The following is an 11,363-nucleotide window of genomic DNA, read 5'->3' as shown; positions in this document are numbered from 1 at the left end:
TTATTTTTAAGGGCTTTAATTTTGAAATTCCATATCAGATATTGGTAAAGTTTGTTGATGACATCTGGAGGTGTTCTGTCAACCTGAAGTGAGACTTGTCACAGTAAAACACTTCGGTAAAGTTAGAAAGATATTCACAGATTCGGCTTTTACGGATCAATAACTCATCAGCGGAACATTTCTTCTACAAAACCAACACCTCTCTGCAACCATAGCAAGGCAGACAGTGAGCTACAATCATATTTTCCTTAAAACGAGCCACCCACCGCGCTGGGGGACATAAATTGGCCTCTATGCAGAGCTCGCTGCTCCTCTAATGCGCAGAGACCGTCTGCAAATTGCAACACCAGAAACATCTGTTGGAGAAATATTCAATAGTGTCGCCAAGGAGAGGTCTATTGTCATTAAAATGATTTTATGTGTATGTGATTTCACGTTTTTCATATTTCTTAGATTGGAAAATAATACTTTAAATTTAGGACTTTCCCAAAGACTGTAGCCTAAATAGCCATTCGGTAACATTTTGCTAGATTTAGTACAGAAAAAAAACCCATCACGAATACCAGTTTGCTCTATCAATCAAATAGCTTTGGATAATGGGCTTTCATTTTAATGATGTTTAATCATTACAGTAAGCAATAACTTCACTAGAGCACGTTGTGCAGCCATCAAACTCATAGCACACAGAAAGTACCTCATCTTGATCATACTACAACTCTTATTTTGGGAAACTGTGCTTACAATAATTTTTTACGATTTGTTTACTCACAAAATAAGTATAAAATTGTCAATAACTTCACTATAGCATGTTGTAGTGCTATCAAACTCATGGCACACAGAGAGCACCTCATCTTGAATCTTTTGAATAAACATAACATTGCCTTTATTGATGCAGACATGCTTATACTGATAATAACTCTGTATTACAACCAAATAATATTTAACTTTTCCTTTACCGTCTGCATTGTGTCACAACATGAGATCAGACACCATTACATGAGCACACAAAAAAAGTCTTACAGCTTGTTCATGCAATATTACATAAAATAAAATCACAATGTATAGTAAAAATCCCAATATTAAAGAAGCCCTTACAGCTGCACACAAAATCCTGTTCACCTGAATACCATTTTCTGTCTTGTTTATTGCATCATAATGAGGGAGACTGCAGTGAGAATCGCCTGCAAGCTCCACATCACTCCAACTTGCTCACTGACAAAATAATTTAACGGGAATGACATTTTAGTTATAGTTACTGTTTTCAATTAAACTATGATTTTATGTATAGTATACTCATAATACATTTGGAATATTGTAATCTTAAGTACACTCACAAGTAGACTCACTTTTTCTGTTACTGAAAACTTAAAAAAACTTGACTTTATACAACTTAAAATGTTCTGACTATTGTAAATTTAAGTTGACTATACCTAAACAAATTAAATGAATAACCAAAACCATTTGATGTAATCACTTGACGCAAATTACTTATGTACTACCAACTTATCCAGGATTACATTAGTTCCGTCAACAAAGAAAAACCCATAAAGGCCACACAATATAGCATGCCCCCAAACATGCAAAATTCATATTCTCATATTGTTCATCTTTGAGTTTTAACAAAACTTCCCACACTCTCAAACATAAATAATTCAGTATTTGGTTACAGTCAGCAAAAGTTACCTAGAGACTCTCTAGTTGTTGCACAACACACAATCCCAGGGGTGTCTTCATGCATTATGTTTGGTCACACACAGTCAAATATTTATTTATCAACAATATCAAAAATGGTGTGCATAATTACCTCCATGACAAAAACCCACAGATGGTGGTATCTATCTGGGAGGTGTGGGTTATCGTGCCAGGCTGCCACTTGATGTTAACCCAGTCTTCTTTGCCAAGTCTATTCCGGCGCATCTTGAAGTACTGTCTACAGGAATCAAGCATAGGTTTGTATTGTTCTGCTGTAAAAAACGTTGGTGTAAAATGTCAGTTTTTAAAAATACTGAAAAAAGTACTTCTGTAGCCAGCCTTCATGGAATCCACAGCCTTGTTTGACCCTTGCAGAGGATCGATCACAAAAATGTCGTTTGACAGGGCATGGAGATACTGTTTGAACAAGGTACATTTCACTGAACAAAAATCATATTCAAATAGTTACAAAAAAAGGCAACAATGTTATATAAGCACATAGTATTAATTAATACACCATAGTACTTGTGAAATCAATGTTAACTCAACTTTGAAATGTATCTAAGAAACAATGTTTTACAGTGATAATAAAATTATGGTTACAAGTCATGAAGGAAATGTATCAAACATAGTACTTAATATTGAGGAATTGGAAAGCTCTCCATAAATTCTGATACACCAAATATTAAGCTACTAAAAAATGATCACTTAAAATCGAAAGGGAAACCACAAGGACATTGAAAATGTAAAACAATGTCTAAAATAAACCCAAAGTATGATTTGGTCATTTAAAACTGGACTGTAATGGAACTTCTACTGCTTGTTTGCTCCTCAAAATATAACAAATAACACATTGTTAATTTATTCAGTTATTTTTGTGGAATTTTTATGCCTTTAATCAGAGAAAAGACAGTAGATAGAGTGAGAGACAAGGTGAGAGTGGGGAATGACAAGCGGGTAGCAGGCCATTGGTTGGGCTTGAACCAGGGCTACCAATCTGGGGGAAAACGTCATGGGGCGTGACTTAGACCGCTTGACCATCTGCGCCTTATGGGCCAATATTGACACTTACATTATACATTATATAGTTTATTTATGTTAACTTTAAATTATATATACAACATCTATGCAATAGCAGTATGGGTAACCTTAAATAGCACATTCAAAGAGTTCGAAGAAATACACAAGTAATGTTCAGTTATCACATCAAGGACCATCAAACACAAGAATATTTGTACAGCTAAATTTAAACCACCCAACTGCAACACAACATACTGCCCTTATTCTAGAAATTAAGAGTTGTGCTCACTCTGTTTAACCCTTGCATGGCCACCTGCTCTCTTGTGCCATATAATATTACACCTATGGTGTAGTGATTTAATTGGTACAATCGGCCGGCAATATCCTTTGCATTGAGGATGACTGTTATATTTTAAAGAAAGGTTATGAAATTAATTAGGACACATGCCTGATGATTTTGAGAAAAAAGTCTAATACAATATGTATATTTTCAATATATTTGAAAATAGATTATACTTCATTCGTCTTCCATCCGTTTATTCCATAGTAGTTCACAGGGGAGCTGATGCCTATCTCCAGCGGTCTATGGGTGAGAGGCAGGGTACACCCTAGACAGGTCGCCAATCACAACACAGAGACATACAGGACAAACAACCACACACACACTCGTTCACACCTAAGGGAAATTTAGAGAGACCAATTAACCTAACAGTTAAGAACATGAAAACTCCATGCAGAAAGACCCCCGGCCAGGAGTAGAACCCAGGACCTTCTTGCCACAAGCCAACAGTGCTACTAACTGCGCCACCCTGCAGCCTAATACTTTTAAGCAACAATAAATTAAACTTTTAAACAACAAAAAGTTTTTTATTTAAAGTAAAACTCCATACTGTCTTACAAGGCAATCTAGTTTAAAACCTTTGCAGCACAATATTAAAACACTGTTTTAACACATAAAGAAGCTTACCTCTCCCATGAGAAGTTCATGAGGCCTCAATCTCTGGAATTCCATGTGTCTGAGCTTTACCTTGTGCCTCTGTTCATCATTTTTCACAACAGCCACGACAACTTCACTTGGCTTAACGGTCCAAAGATACTCAACCCATATGACAAACGACACTATTATCACTTCAAACAGTATTCACCAAGTCATTTGAAGGTAACTTTTTCAAACCTCTGTCACTGAATTACAATGATTCACTTGCTACCTTTGAAAAGTTTAGGCTGTAAAATTACAGTGAATAGAAATTTTATCAGCTGCTATAAATCTGCACAAATTATCTCCTTTGTAAGCTTGGGCCAATCACTTGCGGCTGTATTGCTGCTGCCCTTCCTCTCCTTGGTCTTTTGTCCTTTGCCACTGTTTTTAGCTGATTTTCCCCTTTTTGGAACTGGAGCAGTGGAAGGAGTCGAGAAGTATGTGGAGCTTCCAGTATGGGGCTTGTCCCCATCTCTCTTTGCCCAACCTTCCTGGGATTGTGCAATGTCTTTGGAAATCCCTTGTTTGAGGAGTAACTTTTCAGAGAGGTTATGACACATGATATGTTCTCTGTACCTTCCTTGTAGAACCCCATATAGTTTTGAATGAATGTTGCTGGTGTCAGCCGTCTCTGTTTTTTTAGTATTTACTGCTTGATGATACCAAACCATCTCTCAACATGGCAGTTTTTGTCCCTGGTTTTCCTTTGGTCAAAGTTCTTTTCATCATTGTCTGATGCATGGCATTTCAAATCAAACAACAGGTCACTCCTAAGAGGAAAAATTCCAAGCTTTCAAAAAGGATGTCAACGATCCCAGGACAGTAATATGGATTTCCAGTTTGTTTAGTTTGGACATCCTCTTTTCCAAAGTCACTTCGTACCTCCTCCAGAACCTCCTTGAATTTGGATGTGAAGGGAGATCTGCCAATAATTGTGCAGGCTGTTCTTTTTTCTTCATCACCTTCCTCATGCGCTTGTTGCCTGTCCTCCAACTTTTCTGTCTCGTCCATGTCAGGTGTCTTGCCTTTCTATATTAGTTCCTGCATGACTTTTAGGTTGAAAAGGACAGTTTTGCTGTTGTGTTTCCCCCAAAAAGCATTGCATAGTGACCAGAAAATATTAAGGGCCGCAGTCAGTGAAGTTGTGTTTTGTAACCTGGCAAATGCAAAAGTTGCAAAAGATTTCAAACCTTTATCATCTGTTTTTCTTCCAATGGAATGAGCAACCGCTTGTGCAGAGCACATGTGTAACACAGTGAACTTCATGTCTTTCGATGTCATCTGTCCTGAACATATAGTGAGAGCCCTGTCCAGGTAGCTGAAAATACTTTCCGTTTTGAAGGCCAGAAGAACACTTTTTATAAGTGCCCAACTGTAGTCAGTGTCAACCGGATTAACTTTGTGTACTGTGACAGGTATCACAGAAACTGCATCAGCCAGAATGTGATGGGTGGTATTGAGTGTTCAGTAGTGAGCATCTCACAGACTGGAAAGGGAGGTGCACCCTAACCACCTCCAGGAAGAGTGAGGGAATAATAAAGAAGTCTCTTGGTCTGCCCAGGAACTTTGGATGCAACATTACCAGTATGATCTAGGTACAAGGCCAGTGGGGTTTTCTTTCTCACATGTTGTACAAGAATGTTGATTCCAGTTTCTGTGTACATATGTACACCAAATAGATCAATTTGTAGGTGCTGAATGTATCCAGGAATTCTGTTAAATTGAGTATCACATTCCTTGATGATTTTTTGTGTGAGGTAATGACGTGAGGTGCTGAATTCTGACTTAATTCAATTCAATTCAGTTTATTTATATGGCGCCAATTCACAACACATATCGTCTCAAGGCACTTCACAAAAGTCAGGTACATACATTCCAATTAATCCTAATCGTTGAACAGTGCAGTCCGTTATTTATTCAAATTGGATAAAAAGTTTTTCTATCTAAGGAAACCCAGCAGATTGCATCCAGTCAGTGACTTGCAGCATTCCCTCCTCCCGGATGAGCATGTAGAGACAGTGGACAGTCACTGGCGTTGACTTTGCAGCAATCCCTCATACTGAGCATGCATGTAGCGACAGTGGAGAGGAAAAACTCCCTTTTAACAGGAAGAAACCTCCAGCAGAACCAGGCTCAGTGTGAGCGGCCATCTGCCACGACCAACTGGGGGTTTGAGAGAATAGAGCATAGACACAAAGAGAACAAAGAAACACTGATCCAGGAGTACTTTCTATGGGAAGGAAAAGTAAATGTTGATGGATGTAGCTCCTTTAGTCGTTTCACCTAGAAAGAAAGAACAGATAAACTCTGAACCAGTTTTCAAGATTAGAGTCTGAAAGAGAGCTCATAGAGTTAGTCACAGTAAAAGCTCAGTCAATTGCCATGTCTAGGAGAAAGAAAGGGTTAAACACTAAAAGACAGGGCCACGTGGATCATCGGTAGAGGGTGAGCATTAAGTTGTTGCCAGCAGAAGCTTGGACGATGCCCCTTTCCAGAAAGGTGTCACAGGTAGACACAGAGTCATAACTACAGAGATAGCTCAGGATAACCTAAGCCACTCTAACTATAAGCTTTATCAAAAAGGAAAGTCCATCTAGAGCCCACTGATGGCCATTGTTATACTAAAAACATTATTTTATAAGTGGGTATCAGAGTAAAGGGGGCTAAACACAAATGCATGGCACATTTTTTAGGTTTTTATTAATAAAACATTCAAAACCATCCATCCTTTTCCTTTCACTTCACATTTATGTGCTACTTTGGGTTGGTCTATCACAGGAAATCCTGATAAAAACATTTGAGTCTAACCTTGTTGTAAATATGAATCTGAGATTATTATTTAATATTAATATTTTAATATTAATATTTTACCAAATAATATTCCGGTCTGTTAAGTATTGTCCTGTGAATACCAACCCCATTAAGGCGATGGTATTAGGACAGAATAGAAAGGTGTGAGACGAGCTCTGGCATTATTGAACAGCATAAACTCTGCACATATATGGAATGAATTCACACAATTTCTTAAAATACAAGAATGTATTAACAAAAATAAGTCAACTCAAAGTCAAACATATTTCAATCAACCAACTCTTTACTATGCTAAAACAATCCAACTAAACTACCAAGCAGAATTAAAGAATAATGAAGACTAATGAACTATGTACAATATAAACAAGTTGATTAAAGATGATTAGAAATCATGACCAAAAAGAGTGATGCAACATTACCATGCAATGTTTATGTTTGAGAACCAAGGATTATCTTGAAGAATCTGGAAGTGAAGTTAAGTTAGTTTTGGAACTAACTTAGAAAATAATCAGCAACCTTTAGACAACCCTTCACAATGCAAGATCAGATTAACTATTATTTTAATAAAATAATGTTTTAAATAATGATCTGCTGAATAAAACCAACCTCCTGGATGACTAATTCTCAACGGTGTCTAATTAACTGCCTTCATTTATTAAAATAATATTTGAAGAAATATTATTGAGTATTTTGGAAAAGAGCCAAATCTTTCTGGAGAAATGGGCCTTAATGGTGTTTACTTAGTTATCAACTCTAGCAAATGATGTTCAGGGACTATTATTCACTAGCTTGAAAACTAACAACCTTTCTGTTGACTAGCCTTAATGCTAGCACACGTGTTCTTACCGGCTGGCCGTTGGGCTAACAAAGAAGCTAGCTAAAGTGCTAAGCTAGAGATAGCTTAGCGCCAGAATCAACACATACCTTTAAAATACCAGGGTTAAAATGCATAAGCGCTGACGGCGCGTTATGAGCAATGTTCTGGTTAAAACCACCCTTTAAATAAAGTTTATCTTAGCTTTAAAACATACAAAGAACACGAACCGGCCTGTGTGCTACAGGTAGCATGCTAGCACCAAGATAGCCGAGTTCCACAAAACAAACTTCATAACATGAAAACGTTTAGATCATTTAATCCTAACTGTTAATCTGCCCAAACCCAACCTCTGAAACTGTTGAGGGAATGTTGTCCAAGGGCGAAGTTTGAAGAAGATATCCGTCGTGAACAAAGGTTAGCTTCCCGCTAACTTCCTCAGTTTCTCCCGATCAGAAGGTGACCAGCTGTTCGTTACCGTAAACACGTTTGCGGGCCGTAGTCTTTCCTCCAGACTCGGCTTGTCGAAACAGCTTCTCCATCGGGGCTTCTCTCGAACACCGTTTGCTTCTGTGGGGCCACGAAGAGAAAATGTAAGCAACTCTTACACCTTAATTTCCCCGTTCATGAATGAAAATACCAGATACACAGACAGTATTTCATTCTACTTAACTTTGCATATGATCGTATGGCTTCTTCTTCTTCTTCTGTGTTGTTTTTTGGCAGTTGGCAAATAACTTATCGTATGGCTTCCTTGGATCCAGTTGAATTTATGTCTTTTTGCCAGCAAAGGACATTCAGCGCGCTGTATTTCTCTCCTGACCGGTCCCTCTGGAAGGCCGTATGGAAGAGAAAGACTTGTGGAAAGGTGGGGCCCAAGGCCCAAATGGCGCCACAGGAAGTCCGCAGTTACCCCCTTTCCTGGCTGTGCTGGAAGAAGGTTAATGCACTTTATTTTGAAAAGTTCCAGGAAAGTATGTACCGGAGTTTTAGTGTTGAAACCCATGGCTGTGGTCCCAACAACCTGAAAAAATGTGAAAAAAATTGGCTGTGTATGAATGTTTTTGCAAAGCACTGTACTTGTGCCTCACTGTCCTTTGTTCTTCCTCCTTGTCTCCATTTGTCTAAGCTGTCTGTCTTTTACCAATCTGTGCATGTCTCTCCCCACAGATGTACTTCAATGCCAGCATCAACAGCACGACTGAGCAGCTGAAGCCCCTGCTGGTTAATCACTTTCAGAACATTATTTTTCAAACTTCGGCTTATGTTCCCAGAAATAAGTTTAGCAACAGGGGTATTTTTAAGTTTGGTATAGAAAAGCTGGCTCACTTCCTTGCGTAGAGCCCTTGTGATCCTCCCTTTTCGCTGCTGGTCTAAATTGCCTCTCACTTTTCTTGTGTTTGATTTCACCCTTTGGTTGCACAGATATTTTGATTCCAGCATTGCCCCTTGGTTTTCTTTTCAGTCTAAAAAAGTATTTTGCACTACAGGAAGGAAAAGTACGAATGGCACTAATATTTAAATATGGGCTTTTGATTTTTCGGCTGTGTGTTGGTTTAATGTGCTGACTCTTGAAAACAAGAGTACAACAGGGATTTTCTTTCCCCGTAGCTGTTATATACAACATTGGTCCAAGGTCTTCTCAGTTTCACTGAACCTTTAAGTGGAAGAATTGTCTGCCATTTATCTGGTTTAATTAAAATTGTGATTTTTTGATACTGTTGGTAGCTTTCTTCATTCGTCAATGTTTTCTGGAGCCAGAGCTTCAGTTTGTACAGACATTTTCTTTAGTTTTGCAAGTCTTCATCTATGACATTGTCCTCTGCTTTTAAATGTATCTGTTCTGTCTTCGTCTACGTCTCCTTTGGTGTTTTGCAGGTCTGGGACATTTTCTTCGGCTCTCATATTGCTCTGTTGGGTCTTCTCCTGTTGGTCTTCTTCTGTGTTTTGAAGGTCTTCATCTATGACATCGTCCTCTGCTTTTAAATGTATCTGTTCAGTCTTCTCTAGTTCATCTCCTTCAGTGTTTTGGGGGTCTTTATTTGTGCCATTGCTGTCTGTCCTCTCCTGATCCTCTTTTTTAGTGTCTTCAAAATTTCCAAACACAATTCTGTTCTTTATACATCTTTGTTTTCCTGTTCTTTTGAGTTTTTGTGTTGTGAGCTTATCAGATCCCTGACTCCTCTGTGAGTTTTGGTCCATACAACCCAGAGCCAATGAAGTTTTTTTGGATTATCTTGAAATGTCTTTACTCGTCATTATATTGATTAGGGCTGCTATTCCACCAGCTTTTTCCCATAAATCTTTCCTTTTTTTACTCTCCCCATTGTCTTAAACGCTTGTAATCTAAGGAAAGGAAAATGCAAAGCTGAGACCCTACATGGACGTGATACAATTTCGAAGAAAGGATTTAAAACTACATTATTAAACAAAGTATGAAAATATAACCCAACAAAAGTGGGATAAAAAGTAAGAGCTTCTTTTGTTTTTAAGTGCCTTTCACACAGGGTGCGTTGCGCGCGCTGCTGCGCTCAATTGTCTTCAATGTCTGCGCCGCAAGGGCGGTTTTTCACTGCGCCGAGACTTTCAGATAGGACGCAGTTGATGCGTTCAGCGCATTTGCGCTGCTCCGCCGCGGTCAAAGTTGAACCATCCTAAACTTTGACTGCGTCTTGTTAAAAAGGCAACCGGAGCGCAACACAGCGCTTTTCTAGTTCCCGCGCATGCCGCGGTCAAAGTCCATAATAGTTCAACTTCAACCGTGGCGCAGAGTGCAAACTCGCTGAACCCAGCGGCAACCGCGTTCTATCTGAAAAGACAGGTTAAAAAAGAATATGTCATGGAATCAAGTCACAAGCTTCAGCTCACAATCGAAACTCAATATTAATCTGGCATATAAACATACCTCATTCATTACAACTATTAAAATGACAAGGAAAAGAACAATGGTTGGACTTACACCAATGAAATTCTGTTCATATTTCCAATAAATATAAAGTAAAGCTACTGAAAATCTACTAAGCGTGTTTTTAACACTAATCTCTAAAAGATTATTGCTGTACTGAATTTAATTGATGGCTGATCATGATTGGCTGGTACTTAATTACACTATGCATCTGATTGGTCTGATTGTGTCTAGTTGTCTAGTTGGAAGGCAGTGGCCATGAGGCAGTCATGAGGTAATAACTTAATACCAGCACAATTTATCAAATAGGTTAGAGAACTAACAAAACCACAAACATTAATGAAATAAAGTAAAAATCAAAGACAATACATGAACTACTCAAAAAGGAATGTTTTGGACTCTATAGTGATAGAAAGATACAAAAAAAAAACAACTTAATTTTCAAAAACGGTTTACAGAAGAAGTGTCATAGTTTGGCTTAAAGAGACCCCTACAGTTCAAACTGAGTACTGCTACTAAAAACTGATGAGAAGGAAATTACGTTGTTTTGTGAGTTAAAATACTTCCTCAGAACTGAGACAGTCGAAGTTCACAAAGTTGTTGCAGTGTAAACAACGTGATATGGAGTAGATGTGAAGATTTTTATGTCACCCTACAACTTCTAACAGTGTCTTTGTAGATAATAATACCTAAAAAAAAAACCATAATGGTACGTGGAGAATATTGTTAATATCTGTGTCACATTTTTTCAAAATAAGAGTTGTAGTATGGTCAAGATAATGTCCTCTATGTGTACTATGAGTTTGATGGCACTACAACATGCCATAGTGAAGTTATTGACCATTTCATACTTATTTTGAGAGTAAAAAAATCATAAAAAATAAGTTTAAGCACATTTTCCCATAATAAGAGTTGTAGTATAATCAAGATTAGGTACTTTCTGTGTGCTATGAGTTTGATGACACTACAACGTGCTATAGTGAATTTATTGCTTACTGTAACATCATTAAAATAAAAGCCCATTATCCAAAGCTATTTGATTGATAGAGCAAACTGGTATTCGTGATGTTTTTTTTGTTTTTTTTCTGTACTAAATCTAGCAAAAGAGATGTTACTGAATGGCTATTTAGGCTACAGTCTTT

Source organism: Girardinichthys multiradiatus, chromosome 4 (genome assembly GCF_021462225.1).
Source record: "Girardinichthys multiradiatus isolate DD_20200921_A chromosome 4, DD_fGirMul_XY1, whole genome shotgun sequence".
NCBI classification, from domain to species: domain Eukaryota; kingdom Metazoa; phylum Chordata; class Actinopteri; order Cyprinodontiformes; family Goodeidae; genus Girardinichthys; species Girardinichthys multiradiatus.
This window is presented reverse-complemented; position numbering follows the sequence as displayed.